Genomic DNA, 23,106 nt, shown 5'->3' with positions numbered 1-23,106 from the left:
TATATATTATTGATTATGGATCATATTAAATGATCATACAATATACTATGTTATCTGTAACATATTTTATTTTGTATCTTTTGTATTTTAAATCTGTGTTTTATATATTTACATCGTAAAGTGTCTATTATGCCTTGTATGTATTTTTACATATGATTTCATGTTTTCAATGATGGAGATAATGTGTCGGTTCTGGGGGGACCTTGGGGGGTAGGTTCTGGGGGAACCCTGGGGAGTTGGTTCAGGGGGGCACCCTAGGGGGTAGCTTTTGGGGGAACCCTGGAGGGGATCCTGGGGGTGTAGGTTCTGGAGGGGACCCTGGGGGTTTGGTTCTGGGGGGGACCCTGGGGGAGACCCTGGGGGGTAGGTTCTGGGGGGACCCTGGGGGGTGCCCTGGGGGGTAGGTTCTGGGGGGGACCCTAGGGGGGTTGGTTCTGGGGGGGAACCTGGGGGGGTATGTTCTGGGGGGCGACCTGGGGGTGTAGGTACTGGAGGGGACCCTAGTGGGCGATAGGTTCTGGGGGGACCCTGAAGGTAGGTTCTCAGGGGGGCCTCACGCACCACAGGGTGACGGCCGCTGCTGATATTGTGGTCACTTGTGATAATGCCTTGGAACGCTCGCAGTCTCGGGGGTTTCAAACACGGGAGCTTTTAAAATGATGTAATAAGCAATCAGTAAATCAGTAAGAAAGTGGGGAGCTTTTAGAAAGGCAACTCATCCATGAATCACAATGAAGAATAAAATGGGGCAGTTTGGAGTGCTGGGTGCATGGGGAGAAGTCGGCCGTGCGGTCCCGTGTGGCTTCCCGGGTGCGGGCATCACCCGCCTTGCACAAGCACACACGACGTGTCCTCGGGACCCTGTGAGCATCACCCCCCCACACCCCGAGGTCCTCCGTGGAGGCAGCAGGTGTCAGAGCCCCCTCCGGCTCACGGCTGAGCCCCATCCACCCTCGGGCCCCACCACTTGATGCGTCTCTCCAGGACCCCGGACACTTCCCACCTTTTGCCTGCTGGACACGTGGCATGTTGGCCCAGGGCGTGGAGAGAAGGAAGCAAACCGCTGGCCCCTGGGGTGCAAGATGAGGGGGGAGGGTGGGTGACACGGTGACACCCCTGTGGCCTGGCAGCGAGCCACCTTCACGCGGACCCTGCAGCGCAGCTGGGCCTCCTGCAGCCGCCGGCTCGTTTCCTTGCACCTCTCACCGATGCCAACCAGAGAGCAACGGCCACCGCCAGATGGGGGCCCAGATAGGGCGCGGCGGTGCGCGCAGGGCGGGTGCGGCTTCCCTTCCTGCGTCGTCGCCCAGCTCCGGGGACGCAGGGAGCCACCCAGGGCAGCACAGAGGGGAAGCAGGTGATGGACGGAGCAGGACTGCAGCACAACTGATGCGAGGCTCCCGGGCGCACGCGGCGTGCTGGGGTCCGCGCCACCTCCCGGGGTCCGGTGGGGCTGGGCTTCCCGTGTGGGCAGCCCCATCCCCTCCTCGGTGCCGGGTGACGCGCTCTGCCCAGAACAGAGAGCGCGCGGTGCACCCGCAGGAGAGCCCCCCAGGTGCACAGGTGTGGGTACTAGCAGGGCTGGGCGCCGCTGCCTTGACACCGGCCATCCCTAGGTGGCCCTGCCATGCGCTCACTCCTCCGTGCGTCCCGCTGCCCGCCGCGGGGCGGGAAAGCGTCGCGGCAACCGGGCAGAGAGCGCGCCGGCCGAGGTCCCCCCACGCGTCTCCGTGCAGGCGCAATGCCCGCGTGTCGCACACCCCGCGGGACGGAGACCCGTGGACTCATCCGCAGATGCACACGTCTGCAGCGCTCCCCTGTGCCCGGACCAAGGGCTGATGGTTAAGACGAGCCGGGGTGCACGCAGGTGTCCACCCACGGATCGGGACGCCGCGCTGTCCGGGGGCGGAGGTGGAAACCCCGCTGCCCCGCGCACGGATCCAGACGCGTCGGGATGAACGCTCCACGACGCTGAGGACCTAAAACGTGCAGAACGAAGCAGAGACACAGACGCAGGCTCCTGGTCGCCCGCGCTGCTGACCACGGACCCGCACTGACCCCTCCCGGGGACCGGGGCCTCGTGGCGGGGGACTCACGTGGTCCCGAACGAGACTCAGGCGGTGCCCGTGCGCCCTGGGCCGTGCGCCTGGAGGTCAGACGTGCAAACCACGTCACGGAGCACAAACATTGCCGCCGGTTGGTCAGTTAGTTACTTAGTCCCTGCTGGACGGACAGACAGCCATGCCGAGGGCTGTGCGTCCTGCACATTGTCTGGGTCCCGTGTGCCCCAGACCCCGCGGGTGGCAGCCGGTGCAAGCCGAGTCTGACTGCAGCTCCCTGCGCTCAGCCCCAGCTGCCCACTGAGGACCCTGGTCCCTGGAGGTGGCCGCAAAACCCAGTTCTGACCACCAGTGCCGCGCGAGGTGGGCCGCATGGATGCTGACCAAAATGCTGCTGTCTTACGGCAAAGCCGGGCTCAGAGGACAGCAGGCTGCACGGCTCTTGTCCTTCTCCCGAAACTGTGACATGGAAGGAGCAGGTGCTCCCGGGGTCTCCATCCCAGGCACGGGAGCAGGTAAATGTGTCCCCAGGGGGCAGGTTGTCTGTGACCCCTCTGCCTCCCGCCCTCCGACACCATCCAGGGGTGCCTTCTAGGGCCCGGGCTGCCTCTGGGGGCACGCATGCTGCAGACCGGGGGGGGGGGCATGCATGAGGAGACGGGTCTGCAGTTGGCAGGCCAGTGGAGCCCTCTGACCAACGTGACCACCCCCTTAGGAGGTGCCCTGCGGGGGCTCACAGTCTGAGGGGGATCCCCCACAAGAAGGGAACTCATGCCATTGGAAGGAACCGGGCTGTGTCCAGCAGGTCTCAGCCTGGCCTCTCCGTCCCCAGCTGGGGGCCTGGGTGGGGGGGCGGACAGCCGTCCACATGCCAGGAACTGTGCGTCCTTGCCAGACCGTACAGGGTGCTCTGATGAAGCCCAGCCTGGTTTCCCAGGCCCCAAGCTTCTATTTTGGAAACTGCAGATTCCTGTCCCTTGCTCAGAACCAGTCCCTGGCTCCCCAGAGCACAGGGACATCCGGTCCCTCTGGCGTCCTTATGGCCAGCCCCAGAGGAGCCAGCCACAGAGAGTCAGTTGGCCCATACCCAGCGGCTCCCTTAGCAGCAGGATGAGACATTTCTGGGCTCTGGGGCACTTTCCAGACCCCACGAAGGACACTAGTCCATGTGTATGCCGGGTGCACGCCCCCCAACATGACCATGGCAACGTGCATTCACAGCTGGCCTCGACTGTGCAGCTTAATGGCCACCTTCCTCATTGTTCTGCCCCGACGACAGCCACATGCATGGGGGGAGGTGCACAGAGCAGAGCTCAGAAACTCAGCCTTCACGCCTGATGTGGCCCCCAACTTGGTTTTGTCAATAAAGTTTTATTGGAATGCTGCTGTGCCCGTTTGGTTACATATGGCCTCTGGTGTGTCCATGACAACCGCAGAGACTGGGACACCTGGGCGGCTCAGTGGTTGAGCATCTGCCTTTGGCCCAGAGCGTGACCCCAGGGTCCTGGGATCAAGGCCTGCATCGGGATCCCCACAGGGAGCCTGCTTCTTTCTCCCTCTGCCTGTGTCTCTGCCTCTCTCTGTCTCTCATGAATAAATACATAAAATCTTTCGGAAAAAAAAAAAAGAACCATGTGGATCTCAAAAGTGTAAATATTTACGGTTTCTTCCTTACGGTCGCAGTGTTCCAACCATCAGCTATAGCTGCGTGTCCACACCGGGGTCTCGACTCCAGGATGCAGGCTTGGACACATATGGCCAGTGAGGACGGATCTGGCACACAGGTCTTCATCTCATCGTTTGAAGGTCGTAACTCTTGCCGTGGGATTGTTCTACGACTGGCTGCTGGACCCCGTCCCCGTTTGGAAGTAATGGGACAGTGGATGCAGGTGAATCCCATCTGGTCTGGTTGAAAACGAGAGAACTTACCTCAGGAAGACAAAGGCCCAGTGAGTCACCCAGCATCCTAGAGCTCATATCTACCCTACAGGCCCTACCGATCCGGGATCTGTTAGGTACAGCGTCCTATGGATACTGGTACATAGCACCATCTCCCAGAAGCCCGGCAGCCTGGACTCTTGAATGGCAACCATCAACGGTGTCGTGGCGGAGATGGGCCCACACCTTCTGCAGCATCTCAGGGCCAAGACCTCGTCCGTGTGGGGCTGACCCGTTCATCATGCGTGGGAACTTCCAACACAGGACCGCCACAGTCTATACGTGCATGGCATTCGTAAATAGACAGATGGAAGAGTGGGTGGACAATTGTCCTAGGTCAATAGATGCGTGATGGATGATAAATACATAGGTCCATATGATGGATGGATAGATGGACGATGGATGGATACATATGATATGATGGATGGACAGATACATGGATACGATGGATGGATGGATGGACGGATGGTTATGATAGATAATAGAATGATCGATCCATAGGTACATATGATAGACATGCTACGATAGATGATGGATATGATGGGTGTATGGGGAGATATATAGATAAGTATGATAGATACATAGGTACGTAGGTACGATGGATGGATGGATGATGGATGATGGATGGATACGAAGATACATAGAGATAAGAGATGACTAGATCAATGCACTGAGGCGTGGACAGATGGGTGGGGCATAGGTGGATGGAGCTGATGGATGGATGAGAAGGTATGGTAGATAGATAGGTGATGGACGTGATGGATGGGTAGATACGATGGGTGGGTAGATAGGTAGAGGTGACGATGAACAGATCGATGGATGAAGGCTGGACAGATGAATGGGTGCACAGATATGGAAGGACAGATAAGTGATAGAGAAGATAAATATAGATGATGGCTGATGGATGATTGGCAAATAGGTAATGTATGTACCGGGATGAGAGCTGGATAGACGCTGCTCGGTGTTGACACATAGAGGTGGGTAACAATAGACTCACAGGGGTAGCTACTTACTGATAGGTACTCATAGATTTTTTTTAAGATTTATTTATTTATTCATGATAGACAGAGAGAGAGAGAGAGGCAGAGACACAGGAGGAGAAGCAGGCTCCACGCAGGGAGCCCGAAGAGGGATTCGATCCCGGGAATCTGCTAAAGCGCTGCGCCACCCAGGGATCCCGATAATAGATTTTTATAAAATTTCTTTTTAATTTTTGTTTATTATTTATGATAGTCACAGAGAGAGAGAGAGAGGCAGAGACACAGGCAGAGGGAGAAGCAGGCTCCATGCACCGGGAGCCCGACGTGGGATTCGATCCTGGGTCTCCAGGATCGCGCCCTGGGCCAAAGGCAGGCACCAAACCGCTGCGCCACCCAGGGATCCGATACTAATAGATATTGATAGATACAGACACGCGGCTGAGAGTGAGACACAGATTCGGAAGAGCAGTGGAAGGAGCTAAGTAGTTGACAACAGGTGGCCGATACTTGGACAACTGAGAGATGCGCAGAAATACAGTAGATAAGTGATGACTATGTCGTCAATGGACTGTGTGTCCCCGATGGGCAGGTGACAGATACGCGCAGATAGGGTCTATGCAAGGCACAGGGGGGGACAGCCGAGCCTTCCCCCGCGGCAGAGCGGCCCGGCCTGAACCTTCCAGAACATCGGCCCGGTGTCCGCAGAACTGTCCCCTTGCGCGGAACACAGGTGCCGCACCCCGGAACGCCGCGCGCTGGCTGGCGCACCTTTCCAGCACCTTCCCCCTCCCTCCCATCGCTCAGCCGCGTGTGAATCCACCCGGTTGAGTTGTGGAAACGTCCGTGTGCACCTTGCAGCGTGAACGCGGCGCCCCGGACGCCCCCCCACCTCCACCCCCGCCCCCCGAGGGCCGTGGAGGGACCGCAGCCAGGCGCACCCCGTGGCACGTGAAAACGTGTCGCAACGCGCACAACGCCAGGATGTGCAACGAAATATGGTCTGCTGGCCATTCTCTTTTCACTCTCTCGCTCTTTTTTTTTTTTTTTTTCAGTTGAAAAACACAAAACAAAACAACAGAAACAGGAATTAGGTCCGTGTGGGTGGGCGTGCGCGCTCCCCCGCCCGTGAGCCCGTCCGCCGCGCGCCCGCGAGGGAGGAGGCCCTGGTGGCGCAGGCAGGGGCGCCTGGAGGTTGCGGGGCGGTGCGCCCCGGGGCTGCAGGGTCTCCCCGCCCTCTGGCGCGAGCTGCCCCCGCCTCCGGGGCTGCGGGGCCCGCACCCCGCGTCGGGCAGGGCGGCGGGGGAGCCTCCCGGGGGCCCGGCCCTCGACAGCGCGCACCGACGGTTCGTTGCACAGGAAATTTCAAAACGAGTTTCCTCTGTACCCACCCTGCCTGCCGGGCGGCTGCGCCCCGGGAGGTGGGAGGTGGGCTCCGCGGCGCATTTGCATTCGCCGCCGGCCCGGGGTGACGTGGGGCGGGAGCGCAGGCCGGGCCTCTGCTGACACGGGCCTTTCCAGGGGGCCGCCCCTCCGCCGGCGCGGCGGGCAGAATGAGGACGGCGGGCTTCCTGAGTGCAGGCGCCGGCGCCCCGCGCCGCCGGGCGGCCCTCTGACACTGCAGGTGAGCCCGCGCTGCGCCCGCGCCGCCCGGGGGGCGGGGGAAGGCCCGGCGGCCCCGGCGGGGTGTCGGGGGCGCACCCGGGGCCGCGGCAGCCCCCCGCCGCGCTGCGCCCTGCCCCGGGGACCCGGTGCCGAACCGTTGGGCGTGGAAACTGCCCCCAGCAGCCACAGGGTGGAGGGCACCTGTCCGGGGGCGCAGCCTTGAACGCCACCGCGGGGTCCCTGCGGATCCCCCGAGGCAGTGGGTGTTGCAGCAGGTGCACAGCCGCCCTCCGCCCCCCAGCACCCTCCGCGTCTAGGCAGCAGGGAGTAGGGCGCCCCCCCACCCCCCCGCGCTCCTCCGCAGCGGGTCACACGGGAGGACGCCCAAGGCCACACCACGTGCTTCTCCGCGCAAACTGAACCCCGCTTCTGGGGGGGAGGAGAACCTGGTCGTGTTGCTGGTACAGTGCACGCCCTGGGCTGCGGAGACTGCAGGGACCCGGGGACCAGGCGCTCCCCCGTCGCCCCAGAAAGACGCCCATGGCGCTGCGGGGAATGTGCCCTCCCCAGTCGCCTCGGGCACGCGCGGCCTCGGAGTCTGGGGTTTTTTAATGCTTGTTTTCTTTTTGGAGGTTTCCGCGCTGCCGGCATGGCCTTTCTGTGGCCACTGGCACACCCAGCGTGGGCGCAGGTGGAGGGGTGTGTCCCTGCCAAGGCCCCCAGTGCCGGTGATGGCGCCGGGGAGGATGGATGTGAGCCGCCGGAGGGTGCTGGGTTCTGCATGACGTCCCCAATATCCTGGCTGGGGCCCTGACCTGGGGTGCGGGTAGGGCAGCTGGGCCCTCTGCAAGGCTCATCTGGGACCCCTGACCTGGGTGCAGGTGGGGCAGCTGAGCCCTCTGCAAGGCTCATCTGGAACCCCTGACCCAGAATGCGGGCGGGGCAGCTGGGCCCTCTGCAAGGCTCACCTGGGACCCCTGACCCGGGATGCGGGTGGGGCAGCTGAGCCCTCTGCAAGGCTCACCTGGGACCCCTACCCAACCATTCACTGTGTTGTGTTCAGGACAAGGCAGTGGTGGGCAGGAAGGGACAGTTGGTGACAGGGTAGCAGGTAGCAGGTGGGTAAACACCACTCACTGCCCCCCTGGAGAACTCCTTGGCCGGGCAGGTGGGCCCTGCCATCGCCCCCCACCCTGGGGTGCTGTCCTCCGGCCCTGCCTGTGCCTCCTCTTGCTGTCACCACCGGCCGGCAATGCACCGCGACTGCGGGCTCCCCTTTCACATCCCCCTTCATGGCTCTGGAGCCGACGGGGTGGGTGGGCAGGATCTGGAGAGTCCCACGTGCACCTGCCACCACGCGCTGCCTCCCCGACTTGGAGCCCCCAGGAGGTGATCCCCACCTGTCACGGCCCCTCTTGTCTTCTCCCCCGGGGGCCGAGAACACCACGGGGAACATCAGGGTCACGGGGACCCTGTGACCATGCTCAGGGAGCAGCTGCAGGGACGTCCCTGGGGACATTAATCTGGGCATTAAAGAAGTCGTCACGTGCCAGGCTCTGTGCGATTTTGGGTGGAGGAGAAAAATTCAAAATATTGAGATGCAGACCTGGGCTCCAGATTGCAAGGTGCTGAGGTGGGAAGAAATCCAGGAGGGCTTCCCGGACGAGGAGGGCTTCCCTCGCCGGGTCCATGTGGCACCAGGGATGTTGTGAATGGGAGCAGGGGCAGGGACCAGCTGTGTGTGTGTTCCGCGTGGGACTGGGGACGATCTCAAGAGGAAGGTGACGTTTTAGCACCCATCCTAGAAAAGCCACGGAAGCTTCCAGAATCAGGTCTCAGATACACACAGGACCAGGGCATGGTCTCTCTGATAGGGCACTGGTGGCATTCAGGCTGTGTTACTCTGTCGTGCACTGCAGGGCATTGGGTGGCGTCCCTGGTCTGCACTTGCCAGACACCAGTACCATTTCTTCCTCCCACATTGGGCTGTCCAGAAACATCTGCAGGCATTGCCCTATGTCCCCTGGAGTGAGAGGCTAAGTCGCGACTGGTCATGAACCTCTGTGATACAGATGATAGATAGAGATGGATAGGTGGGTGGACAGATAATAGATGGATATGGGTGGACAGGTGGACAGATAACTGGATGGATGGATGGATAGATGATGGATGGATAGACAACAGATAGATATGGATGGACAGTTGGGTGGATGGATGGACCGATGGAGGGATGGATAGAGGAAGGTATGGATGGAGGAATGAAAGAGTGGATGATGATGGGTGAATTCATGGATAAATGGAAGGATGGATGGATGGATGGATGGATAGATGGGAAGATGGATGGATGCATGCATGGATGGATGGATAAAGGGTTGGGTGGATGGGTTGTTGGGTGAGTGCATGATCAATGGAAGGATGGATGGAAGGATGGATGGGTAGGTGGAGGGATGGATGGAGGGATAGAGGGCTGGATGGGAGGATGGATGGATGCATGGATGGATAAAGGGTTGGGTGGATGTGTTGCTGGGTGAGTGCATGGGTCAATGGAAGGATGCATGGAGCACTGGGTGCATGGATGGGTGCAGGTGCATGGACCGATGAACCAAGAACAGACGTAGGTTGCCAGTCCCTCCGTCGGGATCTGTCTCTTACAGCAGCTGTGACAAATGAGCCCAGGCTGGCGGCAGGAATACGGGAGACGCTCTGGCGCTCCGCACAGGCGATGGCCGCACAGCCTGCTGGGTGCACCCAAAGCCACGGCAGTGCGCACTTTAACGTGGAGCGTTGTGTCTCGGTGTCCAAAAGAGAGGGCGGAAGAAAACAGCTGTCCGGTGCCCGTGCTCTTACTTCCTCGTCCCATGCTCTGCACGCTGTCTGCAGGACACACCGGCAGGGTGCTGGGTGGGTGCCCCGGGCTCTGACTCACGCTCACAGGAAGCTGGCGAAGGGGCGTTCCTGAAAGCCCCACCACAAGAGGCACGGCCCGGCTACGGCTGGCCGGTTTCCTTCCCTGAGCCCAGCCCCCTCCCAAATAAACACTGCCCTCGCCACCCCACGCGTAAGCGGGCGTGCAAACGGCGGCTCGGCCCAGTTTCTGCACGTGGGGTCTGTGCAGGGCGTCCTCCCGCCTGTGGTTTTCGTTTCTAGCTCCCGCCTTCCTCGCCGCTGGGTTCCGCGCAGGCTGCTCTGCCCGGGTGGCAGGCCCTCTGCACGTCACTGTCGGTGAAGACGGATCGTAGGGGAGAGAATATGGGGGACCAGGGAGATTGTGAAGGGAGCAGAGAAATGTTGAGGGACGCAGACTTTTTGGGAACAGAACTAATTGGAGATGCGTGGTAAAGATCAAGGCCCTGTGGTCCACGTTCGGGGATCTCAGTGGGGTCACAGGGATGGGCTGAGCGCACTTTCCCCGAGCATGGTGACGGGCCACAGGGGTGCAGGCAGAGTGACCCCCCTCACAGCATTTGACCTAGACTCCAGCCCAACACAAGAATCGCCCTCAGATCCTCTTTCCCACTAAGAGTAGTTTCCATTTTGCTCATCACATCAGACAACTTCCTTAGTGCCTTGTACTTGTCCTCAGACTCCGGGAGGCAGGATGTCAACCCCAGGTCAGGTGCCCGGGACTTCCCGAACGGCACTTGGGGGACACGGGCCTGAGCCCCTACCTGGTGTCATCCCTACGTGTCCACCAGGCGCGCACCAAATACCCCACCCGCCTTCTCTGCACCCACCCAGCAGCAGACTACAGACTCCACGCCATGCCCAGGCTCTGTGACCCCTTCTCCTGATCTGGGCGTGTGCAGTGGCCCCGGCACACTTGGGTACGACCCACCATGTTACACCTCATGCACCCACATGGCACGCCCCACGACAGGTCCCCATACAAACACGGAGACCACAGGACGCAGCGATTCCATTCACAAGCACGTACCCCAGACAATTCAAAACGGCCTCAAACAGGTGCTTCATCATGGTGGCATGGTTCCCACCACCAAGCGTAGGGGAAACCCAGACCCCCCATCAACGGAAGGAGGGATGAATATACGCAGAGAATGAATGGGGTGGGGCTGTGTATGACTGGGATATAAGTCAATCCTTATTGGTGCTGCTGGGAGGGGCAATGAGGACGGGGATGTCCTCGTCCATTGAGGGGACCATAGCTAAACACCACAGGCAGACATTGATTCCTGACAGCTTTGGAGGCCGGAAGCCTGAGGTCAGGGTGTGGCTGATTTTGTGTCTGGGGAAAGCCCGCTTCCTGGTCGACAGTGACCTCTGTGCTGCCTGCTGCGGGAGGGAGGGCGGATACCAAGTGTCCACAGGAAGCACCAGTGGTGCCCTGATGTGGCCTGGGGATTGAACATAGGGAACTACTGTCCTAATGTTGGGGGCAGGGAGGCCAGCCACGTAGATTTGCCTGGGAATCAGGGGGTCCTAAGAAGCAGGACTTTGGGAGCCAGCATGGGGACAGTCCCGGCAAAATGCATTTGGGCACTGAGTGGTGGACCCCGAGAGCATGTGTCCATGTCCCAATCAGCCAGAAGCTATGGAGCTTATGTGGAAACAGGGTCTTTGCAGATGGGATGACGGGAAGGCTCTGAGATGAGGTCATCATGGATCAGGTGGCCCTAAAAGCGATGGGAGGGGGGTCCTTGTAAGACCCAGAGGAGAAGCCACGTGAGGATGGAGGCAGAGATGGGAGGTACAGATACAGGATAAGATTGGATAGATAGCTAGATAATAGGGAGATGGAGATGGAGAGCGAGATGCATAGGTACATGGATGGATGGATGGATGGATGGATGGATGGATGGATGGATAGATGGATGGATGGAGGGATGGATGGATGGATAGATGGATGGATGGAGGGATGGATAGATGGATAGAAGGAGGGATGGATGGATAGATGGATAGATGGATGGAGGGATGGATGGATGGATGGATGGATAGATGGGTGGATGGAGGGATGGATGGATGGATGGAGGGATGGATGGATGGATGGAGGGATGGATGGATGGTGGGTGGATGGATGGATGGAGGGATGGATGGATGGTGGGTGGATGGATGGATGGATGGATGGAGGGATGGATGGATAGATGGATGGATGGAGGGATGGATGGATGGTGGGTGGATGGATGGATAGATGGATGGATGGAGGGATGGATGGATGGAGGGATGGATGGATGGTGGGTGGGTGGATGGATGGATGGATGGATGGATGGATGGATGGATGGAGGGATGGATGGATGGTGGGTGGATGGATGGATAGATGGATGGATGGAGGGATGGATGGATGGAGGGATGGATGGATGGTGGGTGGATGGATGGATGGATGGAGGGATGGATGGATAGATGGATGGATGGAGGGATGGATGGATGGAGGGAGGGATGGATGGATGGTGGGTGGATGGATGGATGGATGGATGGATAGATGGATGGATGGAGGGATGGATAGATGGATGGAGGGATGGATGGATGGATGGATGGATAGATGGATGGATGGAGGGATGGATGGATGGATGGATGGATGGAGGGATGGATGGATGGAGGGATGGATGGATGGAGGGATGGATGGATGGAGGGATGGATGGATGGATGGAGGGATGGATGGATGGATGGAGGGATGGATGGATGGTGGGTGGATGGATGGATGGATCGATGGATGGATGGATGGATGGATAGATGGATGGATGGAGGGATGGATAGATGGATGGAGGGATGGATGGATGGATAGATGGATGGATGGAGGGATGGATGGATGGATGGAGGGATGGATAGATGGATGGATGGAGGGATGGATGGATGGAGGGATGGATAAATAGACAGTCGCTCGTGCTAGACAAGGACTTCTAGCCTCACCAGTGCTGACGTCTGCGGCTGGATGCCTCTCTGGTGTAGGCGTCCTGGGCACTGTGGGATGCTGAGCAGCATCTCTGGTCCCAGGACCACCCCCCATTCCAGTGTGACCAGCAGAAATTGCCGTGGACATTGCAGAGCATGCACTGGGGGCCCAGTCACCCCACACTGAACCTGGTCAGGCAGGCACATTGGCTACATCTTATGGGCCGACCACCCACATCGTTGAGGGACAGTGGCTTCTCCTTGGGGTCTTGGGAACATCCAATGATACTGAGAAGAAAAATCCACACACGTTTCGAATGCAGTGTGTTAGCACCAAGGCCAGCCTGGGTGTGGGGGGGGGGTTCCTCCCCGAAGCCCCAGGGTGTCTGTCTGGGACTCTGTGATGAGGATGGATCAGGAACAGCCTCTGAGCTCATGTGAAGCCCAGGATGTGGTACATGGGGACTACGTGCCCCCTGGATGGCCCCTCCATGGACCGCACATGGTGTGGCCTCTCCGTGAGCAGGTGTGTGCAAGGTGGGGCCTGCCGTGAGTTTGTGTCTTCCGTGCAGATCCTCAAACACCACCAGCTGTGCATCTGACCACGGCCACACCATGACCTAAGGCTTGACCTCTATTTCCTCTTCCGTGACACGACAAAAATACTATTCTCTCCCCTGCTCTCGTGGGTGCCGTGCTCACACACAGGCCCCAGGTGACATAGGCTGCGCAGATACCCTGCAAATGACATGCCCTTGAGCGACAGGAGAGGACTCAGCTTGGCAGCTTCGGGCCGTGGCTTCACCCAACGTCGGCTCAGCACTCCGTGTGATGCGTATATGGTTACTCCGTGGGGCCTTGTGAGTGAAATCCGCTCTGTGGCTCCGTCACGGAAAAACACGTCAAGTTAGGGAACAAGCATTATTAGCTCCGTGACTGACTTCTGGTATCAAAGCTGGGCGGGTGCCCGGGTTTTCACACCACAACCTGGTTTGGTGAGCGACGGACAGGGGCTGATGCTCTGAAGGACTCAAGCGAGTCAAGGTGATTCCACCATGGCCTCAAGCACGTGCCCAGGGCCTCCTCCATCTCCCCACCTTCTGGACCCTCCTGACTCGCTCAGGAGCAGGTGGTGGGTTGCATCTGGAGAACGGCCTCCAGGCCCCTGCTGGTGGTGGGACGGAGTTCCTGGGATGTTCTGACTGGAACCAGGGACCCAGTCCCTGAACTTTTCCCAAGACCAAGGTGTCCATCTCCTTGGGCTGGCCCACCCCTTGGGGCCCCGGGTCTCTGATGCTTCTGGCAAGGTTGCATCTCGACATCTGCCTACAGCTCATCTGGGTTGAGCTGCCCTGATTCATGCCAGGCACTTCCACGTCTGGCCTCCACGTGGAGTCTGGTCATTGAACATCCTCGGGTCTTCCTGGAGGGGGGATGTGCAGTTCATAGGCTATGTGGGCTGTGTCTTTGGAGTGCAGGGGGTCTTAGAAGTAGGAGAGAGAAAGGCATTCACCTTCTGCACGGGAAAAAATTAGGATCAGCACCTAGGGTGTTGCTGCTCGGGGGGTTGTGTATTGATGGACAGTCTCAACAGACGTAGACTGGGGTGGTTGATTTTTTTGTGTGAACATGACCTCGGGGTGCGTCTGGGTGTGTCTGGGTGAGAGGAGCCTTGCATCAGGGGACTGAGTAGGGCAGACGGCCTTCCCTAGGATGTGTGGGCCACGTGCAATCCTTCAATCCTTTCCCAGTCCGCGAAGAACAGAGGGTGGGTGAAGGAGAATCAGCTCCCTCTGCCTCACTGCCTCCATTTGGGATGTGTGTCCTCTCCTGCCTTCAGAGCGGGGTGTTCCCAGTCTGCTTTTCCTGGGCCTCCTGCTGCAGACAGGAGACCGTGGGGCTTCTCACCCTCCAGAATCATATGAGCCAATGCCTTTAAGAAATCTCTTCCTATATATGTAAATGTGTGTGTCTCCTACTGTTTCTCTGGGGAATGCAAGAGGCAGAGGATGGGAAGATGGATGGACGGATGGATGGATGGATGGATGGATAGATGGTGGTGGATGAGTGGAAAGTTGGATGGATATGATGGATGGATCGATGGATCAATGGATGGATCAATGGATGGATCAACGAATATGATGGATGGATGGATAGATAAGAGATTATGGATGGATATGATGGATGGATGGATGATGGATCAATGAATGGATCAATGGATGGATCAATGGATATGATGAATGAATGGATGGATAGATAAGAGATTATGGATGGATGGATGGATAGATAGCATGGATGGATGGATGGGTAGATTGATGGATGGATGGATGGATGGATGGATGGATCAATGGATGAAAATGATGGATAGATGGATAAATGCTAGATAATGGATAGATAGATAGGTAGATGGTAGATGGCAAGATCTGTATCTACCCCAGGGATAGATAAAGAAAAAGAGATATTTTAAGGAATGGACTCATAGGACTGTGGAGGCCGGCAAGTCTGAAGTCTGCAGGGTCGACCAGCAGGCTGGGCCCCAGGGAAACGCGGATGCTGCATCCTGAGTTCACGTGAAAGACACATGGACACAGATTTCCCGCTTCGTCAGAGCTGGTCCGTCTGTTTCCTCCGATGGCCTTCAACTGATCAGACAAGGCCCACCTGTTCCCAAGAAGGAGGGCCGCCTGCCTTCCTCGACGTCCGCCGATTGAAATGCTAATCCCATCCAGACGAAATGCCCACGGCAACCTGTAGACTCGTGTCTGACCACACAGATGTGGATACCGTGGTGCCGCCACGTGGACACACACCCTGTCACGTGGCAGAGAGGCAACATGGCTTGTTATGTTTTGGTTTTCGCACTCACCTTTGTGTGAATGTAGCCTCTCATTTCTCACCCCCCCCCCAGTTTTATTGAGATATAACTGACACCTAATGATGCGTGAGCCACAGGTGGACAACCTAATAATACGGCGTGTGACATGCACATTCGAAGCTTAGTTCGAATCGATAAACACGGTTTTCTGTTATTCAGGTTTGGAGGGAATAAGAAAGAACCCTCCACATAGTTTATGGGGTGAAAGAAAGACGACGGCAGACGTCTCCTCTTGCATTTTCTTAATCTAACTCATGATCGTCTGAGCTTCTTCCCTGGAAACCAAAGTGACATCTTTCATGACGTCCGCAGAAACTCATCAGAGGTATCAGGACACGGCAGCTCGAGTTTTCAATTTTCTTTCCTGGGGTGAATGTTGTGAAATCCAGCAAGTAGGGTAGGAAATGTGGTTGCAAAGACCCCAAAGATGAACAGAGGGGCCCACTGCCCACCGTGGGATCCTCATCGCTGTCGTCGCATAGAGATAAAGATCTGCTTCTCATGATATTATCAGTTTTGCAACACTCAACCCAGTGGCCTCCACACGACCCAGGAAACCCAGCCCCTGTCCTGCCTCGGAGAGGCCCTACGGTTCATGGTGGGAGGTGGGGTGTGAGGTTGTGCATCGGCAGGAGCACACGCCACCCTGGTAGGAAGATGCGTGCGCATGGGGAAGTGATGGGTTCCTCATTAGGCAGCGAGCTCACAGAACAAGGTGTCTATTTCGAGAGGTACCAGGCCAACGTGTGATCGCAGAAAGGTCGCCCTTGTGGATACGGGACCGGGTTATTATGGGGTGAATTCCATCCCTGGAGAATTCAGCGGTTGGAGGCCTCACCCCGAGACTCAGGATAGGACCCCAGTCATAGGGGTGTTGCAGGTGTCATTAGGTAAAACGAGGTCACCGTGGAGTATGGTGGGTCCCTACTCTGATATGACCGGTGTCCTTATAAAAGGGAGAAATTTGGACGCAGACCCAGAGGGATGACCACGGGAGGACACAGGGAGAAGTCGGGGTCTACACGTCAAGGAGAGAGACCTCAAGAGGAACCAGCCTCGCCCCCCACCGTGGATCTCAGACCCTCAGCCTCCAAGACGGGGAGACACAAGTATCATCGGCTCATTCTTCCATGAGAAAATAAGTCGCAGATGCAGGTAGTCTTTGTAGCAACCGCAGGAAGCCCGTACCGTCGGGACGAGTTCCTACACGGCGTCAGGACGCCAACCACCGTGGTTTTCTTCTCTGCTTCCTGCCCCCAACCTGCGAGTTCTCAGAAGTGGAGACCAGTCCCGCAGAGGAGAAAACACCACCGGCGTCTGGGGGAGGATGGCCTGTCTCCCCTGTAGCCCTCGTTGGCCTGCGGGCCTCAGTGTGGTGTGTGGACGGCTTTGGCGGGGGCGGGGGGGGGACTCGCGGTGTCCAGAACCACCTCCAGCTGGGGCCTTGTAGGGACAGACGGACGGGCACGCACTGCTCCATGGCATCGGGTCTCCCGTCAGCTATCCAATGGGGTGCCCCAGGGGTCAGAAGCCATGATGAGGATTATATGGACAGGCCTCAGGCCTCAGGCCTGGATTTCCTTATCTAAACGCTGGACCCCACGGGCGTAAGGATCAGCTCTGCCCAGTCGCCAAAGAGGGGGTCTGCTGGGTTTGCAGCAAACCTCACACATTTCAAAGGCTTGAACGCTTTCCCTATGTGGCTTTCCCACCCCGACTGAGCTGGAAACCGTTAACAAACGGCTGACCCTAGAGTCTTCCACTGCTGGACCCTTCTGAGTAACCCCCAGGCCAAAAATGGTGATAAAACCTGGAAGGATTTTTGAATGATTGGCGTCGCCGGCAGACACAGCCCCAGAGGTGCCCACATCCTCGTCCCCATGTGGTAGGGACAATGCTGTAGGCGCCTCCGGGATCTGGAAAAGGCGGGGAAATGGATTTTTCCCTTAGCACAGCCACGAGGAACCAGCTCTGCCAACGCGTCAACGTGCAGCTGTGGAAACGGATGTGGGGTTCCGGCCACGACGAGGGCAAGAGCACAGACGTCTGCCGTGTGAAGCCTGTGGTGGTTGTTACAGCGTGAGGGTCACGCACGGGATGATTAAGACCCAGGGCATCAAAGCACCTCGTGGGTGGAACCAAAGCGGGGAACAGAGGCAAATTCGTAGCCTCGAATCCATACGTGACACAAGAAGAAAGATCGGCGTGCTCACGGCCCAAGATTCCATCTGAAGGATCTAGAAACGACGAGCTGAATCCAAAATAAGGGAGAAAGAAGGAAATGATGAGGGGCACCTGGGTGGCTCAGTGGCCGAGCATCCGCTTTTGGCTCAGGTCATGACCCTGGGGTCCTGGGATCGAGTCCCACATTAGGTTCCCCGCAGGGAGCCTGCTTCTCCCTCTGCCTGTGTCTCTACGTCTCTCTGTGTCTCTCATGAATAAATAAATTTTTTAAAAAAGGGGAAATGATGAAATGACATCAGTAAAACTGGGGGGGAAAAAACATGTACAGAACGGGAAGAAAAAATACGCGGGGCTTATCCTATAGCTGTGGGATCCCGGGTTGGGGTAACGCTGGCGCCCGCCGCACAGGGTTGTTTTAAGGGCTCACCTCAGCTGCACCCGCTGGGAAGTGGCCGCCAAACGCCCACCATTTCCCATCAGTCCCGGCAGAGCCAGCGCCGCCTCGGGTCACGGATCACTGAACGCGCGGTTGCGAGCCCCGAGCTCCCTTCGGTAACGACTGGGCGCCCGGCGTCGCCGTAGGTAGGAAGGCTAGTGGGGGGGATTGTTGGGGGAGCGGAAGTTCTCGGGCCCCCAGCGGTCTGGGGGGGCTGCGGCGAGGTGGGGGCGGGCACATTCCCGGCGAGATGCTCCCCGTTGGTTGCAAAGACCGTTCGGCCGGGATGGCCGTGAGCGCCGGGTTCCCCCGCCTTGCACACGGACCCTGAAGCCCGGAGCACCCCGTCACCCAGATCGCCCTTCTGGAAAAACAAAAGCCGAAACGTCGGGCTCCGTCGGAGGTTGTCTGACCTGACGCCTGCGCGGCCGCCTACAAACCAAGGCCGCCTCTCCCAGCGTTGCGCCCTCCCGGCTCGGAGTCTCCGTGTCTCCGTGTGCGAAGACTGAGGGCGCAAGGGGTCGGAGATGCCCAGGGCACCCGGGATCTCGCCCCCGTTGGGGATGGGGCAGCGCGCTGGGGAGGGGGGTGGCGAGGACACAGCTCGTTTTAGATCAGCTGGTGACAACCGAAATAAGGCGGTTTCTTTTCCGAGCGACGTGGGACTGAAACGCGAGCTCCGAAAGTGGTAAATTCTCCGTGAAGAAGAGGAGAAACCCGACTAGGACGTGTCCCCCGGCGGCCCCGGAGGAGATGCCCAGCTCGCTCATATCCTACACCAGGACCCCGAAACGTGAAGGATCCCGCGTCGCGGTCCTGGGGGCACCTGTGTCGATGGCCGGGGAAGTGACTCGTGCACGGGCCTGCGCAGGGGAAGCTCTGGATTCACGGGAGGCTGACGACAAAACGGACATTTTCCCTTTAAAATCCCTTTAAAATCCTCCATCCTCCCCGTCCCAGAGAGGGAAGAGCTGCCAGTTGGACACATGGACACTTTTCAACGTGGCAGGACCATTTGCCACTGGTTTGTGGATTCATGGCGGGGAATCCCACAGATTGTGCACGATTTCCGCACCCCCTGCAGGTGGACATGTCACCGCACGACTTGGCCAAGATGTTGGTGGAGCAAGTCGTGGAGGCTCCGCACAGGGACACCGAGTCCTCCTCCTGGGCGTGCAGGCTGCAGCGCCGAAGGGACGTGGACACGAGCTGAAGCCGCGTCTTTCACGGGGCGACGTTCCATGTTATTCCGAGTGTGGGAAAACCTTGGCCGCAGTCCAAGCTCGTTCGGGAAGTGACATCGGCGACGTTTCTCACCACCGGGTCTCATCGTGGCGGGTCAGAGCGTGGGATGTATTCACGTCCCTCGCATCAGCGGGACCACGATGTCCGCCAACTCAGAAGCAGCCTTTGAGCCCGGAGGCCGGCCCGGCGGACAGGAAGCGAAACACACGCGTGCACACCTGCTTTTACGGCTGTGACTTGCACGGGGTCAGAGACCAAAGCCTTTCAGGCACGTCCCTAAGACGACACTAGGCTCAGAACGTGCAGACGCAGGGATCACGCTTCCGGGGCCCCAGGCGTCCCCGGGCTGCTGCTGCGTCCCTCCCGTCCCCGCCACCATCGTCACGGGGCCCCTTCTCTGTGTCTCTCCTCCTATTGATGTTACAAGGACACCTGCCATTGGACTTGTAAGGACCACGCGACCCAGGGTGAGCTCATCCCGGGTCCGTGAGTTCATCGCATCTGCAAAGAGCCCCCCGCCCAGTTCCCCAGTAAAGCCCCATCCACAGGCTCCGGGGGTCGGGATGGGCGCAGGTCCTTTTGGGGTCACCCTCCCACCACATTGGAGGCGCTGAATGAGGGCTTGCTGGGTGGACGCGGTGAGCGGGGTCTGGTTCCTCGCAGGGCCACAGACTGTCCCACAGGGGGGCCCCCCCGGTTGGGTCCAAGGCGTGGGCGGAGCAAGAGGTGCAGAGCTGCCCAGCAGGGTGCATGTGCGGGAAACAGCCAGGGCTGGTGAAGGTGAGCAGAAAGAGGAACCGGCCCCAGGTGGGGCCCGTTTTCCCCAACAGCAGCCCCAGGTTGGCGTGGGGGAGGGAGCCAGAGCGGAGCAGATGAGAACATGGATACGTGGACCCATGGTGTTTGCCGTGGGCACGCGGCGGCGACGGCCCCGCCAGCCTAGAAAAGGCTTCCCGGGCAAATACAGAAGTGAAACCCTAACAGAAGTATGGGGACGGGCAAGCTCCCTCCCCCCGCGGGACGCTGCCCGCGACTCCCGACACTTCCACCACCTGCAGTGTCGCCCCCGGAATCACCATGCAGGCCCCCCACAAACACACACTCACAAGGCGGGAGGGGAGAGCTGACCGCGACCCCCCAACCCCGCCGGCCCCAGGACACGCGCACACACCCCACGCCGGGTCCCTGCACCCCCCGGGGCTGGTGAAAACCTCAGGTCGAAACCCCCCGCCTGCATCCCGCAGGACAGAAGCGAGAGCTGAGCGCCCCCGCCCCGCTGGACGGCAGCTGGGAAGGCCCCGAGGTCGGGATCACTTCCCTCCCGACCGGGACATCCCACTCACGTCGGGGGGAGGAGGTGTGACCAGCCTGGCCCTGCCGCCGGGGACTCTCTGGGCTCACCCTGAAAGTCCCTGCTCCCGGGAAGCCCCTGGGCGCCCACAATGTGGGGCCCTGACTCCCTGGGTGTACTGCGAGGCCTGCCCTGGGCGACACCTTCTGAGGACACCCACGGCGCCTTGCGTCCGGGTTTCGTCTGGGAACTGCAAGCTGCACCTAACCCTCAAAAAGAGCACCCGGAGCATTTAGGTGTTTTTCCCCCGTCCCGCCCGCATCTGCGAGTTGCAGGGACTGCGTGGACCACATGCGGGGCACCCGCTGTTCCCATCAGGGCGCTCACGGCTCCTCATCCCCCCTGGGGCCCGCCATGCGCGGACCTGACGGCGCCTGGGGCCCCATATGCGTGGGATCACACAGGGTCTGGGCCGTGTCACCAAGCGCCACGTCCCGAGGATGCAGTGACGTCATAGCAGGTGCAGGATCACAGCAGGTGCGGAGCATCCTTCGTTTTGAAGGTGGCGTCACCATCCACCGGGCGCCCGCGCACGCGGACCACGTCTGGCATATCGGGCGCTCAAAGGATCTTCAAAGCAGAGCGACCCCGGCGTCCGGGGACCCCAGTGCTGCGGACACACCCTGAAGAATCGAACTCGACACCCCGCGGGTTCCTGACCCCGCTACGACCAGGAGTGAGGACGCGCCACGTGCGCAGCGGGGATGAGCAGGTGCGCAAATCCTCCGCGGCGCGCGCAGCCTCCCGCTGAACATCGGGTCCTCCGCAGCCAGGCTGTCCCCGGGCTTCCTACGGGGCCCTCAACCCCATCTGTGGCCCTACAACCTGCAGGGCACGCGGGCAGGCCGCGCTGCGACCCCAACACCTCGAAACCCGCATGTGCCGTGGTCTCAGCCCGGGAACCGCACCCCAGCGCGCGCGTCCCGCAGGCGATTCCCCGGGGCCCAGGTTCGGATGCTTTGCAAACGGAGGGGTTGGGGCGTTTGTGGACGATGTTGCCAGACGTATGCTGGTCGGCTGACCCGCGTGGAGGTGGGCAGGTGCCCCTGGGTCGTCCCGGCCGCGCGGACCGTGCATCACGGGGCCTTCGCGGGGCAAGAGCGGCAGGAGAGAGACAGGGTGGCGACCTCGGGGCGCTCGGCAGGCTCAGCGGACGGCGGAGGGACACGGGGCCCGGAGGCGCCGGCGTCCAGGTGCCCAGCGCGCCCGTGGATTGGAGCCCGGGGAGCCCCGCGTGGGGCTTTGCACGCAGGGCGGCGGGAGAGCACAGGTGCGCGCTGCAGGCTGCAGGCCGCACCCGCGCCGACCCCCGTCCCCGCTGCGTTGGGCGAGGGGAGCATCACACGTGTCACGGAGGCACCAACAGGTGTCCCCGTCCGTCCCTGGGGCAGCGGCGGCTCCGTTCCTGGGTGCGGGGTGGGGGGAGGCTCGTGCCTGAAGCGCGGAGCGCATCCCGCGCGTCTCCGAGGGCAGCCAGGCTCGCGCTCACCCCACGCGCCATCCCCTGCAGGTGCTCACGCGTGCGCACACCTGGGGCGGCTTGGGCAGCGGAGATTTAGGGATCCTGGGCCCACACGCGCGGTCTGAGGTCCGCGGGGTGTAGACGCCGCGTGCTCACGGGGGTGTCTCCCCCGTTCCTATAAGGACCCCATTGCTCTGGGGTCAGGGCCACCCTGGTGACCTCCTTGTGCCCTCGCCGCCTCTCTAGTGACCCCGCTCGCGCATCCAATCCCCCTCTGAGGCTGCCAGCCCTAAGGGGGGCGACAGGGTTCAGCTGCCCACTTGGGAATCCCACGCGGCCGGCTGAGCTCTTCCCGCAGCCAAGTGGACACATCTGTGTGAAAAGTGGAGCAAAAGCGAGCGGTTTTAGACGTGTTCTGCGCGTGCGCCCCGGACAACTCCACTGAAACCTTATTTTTCATCACTTTTTTTAAAACTTGCATATAAAAAAAATATGCAAAACCCCCTGCAGTGACCCAGGGCACCCTGTCCCCCCCCCCAGCCCCCCCCATGTGCCGCCCACGGGAGTCGCTGTGAAAAAGAGGAAGTTTTTCCATGCCCTGCGGTTGTGCCCCAGGGCTCCGCCTTTCATGAACTTTTTGTGACGAATTAAATCTCCAGATGACAAGCTGCCGTTAGCAGCAGCCGGCTGGGTCCCCCCCGAGAGGATTGGGGACCCTGTCGCGGTCTCTGGGGGGGACGGACAGCAGGGCCCGGTGGCCGCGCGTCCTTCTGCAAGGTGACAGCCGCCTCTGCAGCCGCCGGAGGGTCCGCAGCGCTCGGTGCACACAAGCCCCACGGGGTCAGCTCGCCCAGGACTGTCGCCGTAAGTCGTGGGGGCCTTGCCACCGGGAGACCGCCCCGCCACGGGGACCCCCTAGAGACCCCGCCAGCGCCCGGGGCCACAGCCCAGAGCCTCCCCGGTGCACCTGCCGGATGCTGCGGGATGGCGCGGTGTCCGTGGGGCACGGGGGCTCCAGAGTCATCCCCTCACATCCTGCGACCGCGCGCCCCTCGGCCCGTGTGACCCTTGTCCCAACACCTGCCTTCCGGCCTTTCTTCTTCTCTCTGTCTCTCTTTCCTTTTCTCTC

The 23,106-nt window shown here is 59.9% G+C and overlaps 1 protein-coding gene across 2 annotated transcripts in view; it reads left to right on the top strand.

Moving 5' to 3' along the window:
* The first annotated feature begins 6,473 nt into the window (after positions 1 to 6,473).
* Positions 6,474 to 23,106, top strand: part of P2RY8 (P2Y receptor family member 8) — a 36,306-nt gene continuing 19,673 nt past the window's right edge. Inside the window, exon 1 of one of the 2 annotated variants that reach the window (XM_041740351.1) lies at positions 6,474 to 6,599. The gene's annotated coding sequence lies outside the window, so the exon portion shown is untranslated. Of the gene's footprint in view, positions 6,600 to 21,133; positions 21,228 to 23,106 lie in introns of those variants that run through there. The other variant, XM_041740353.1, reaches the window with a different exon arrangement.

The sequence above is a fragment of the Vulpes lagopus genome, chromosome X, assembly GCF_018345385.1.
Source record: "Vulpes lagopus strain Blue_001 chromosome X, ASM1834538v1, whole genome shotgun sequence".
In the NCBI taxonomy this organism is placed as follows: domain Eukaryota; kingdom Metazoa; phylum Chordata; class Mammalia; order Carnivora; family Canidae; genus Vulpes; species Vulpes lagopus.
Note: the sequence above shows the minus strand (reverse complement) of the source record. Positions and strands in the feature narration are given on the sequence as shown.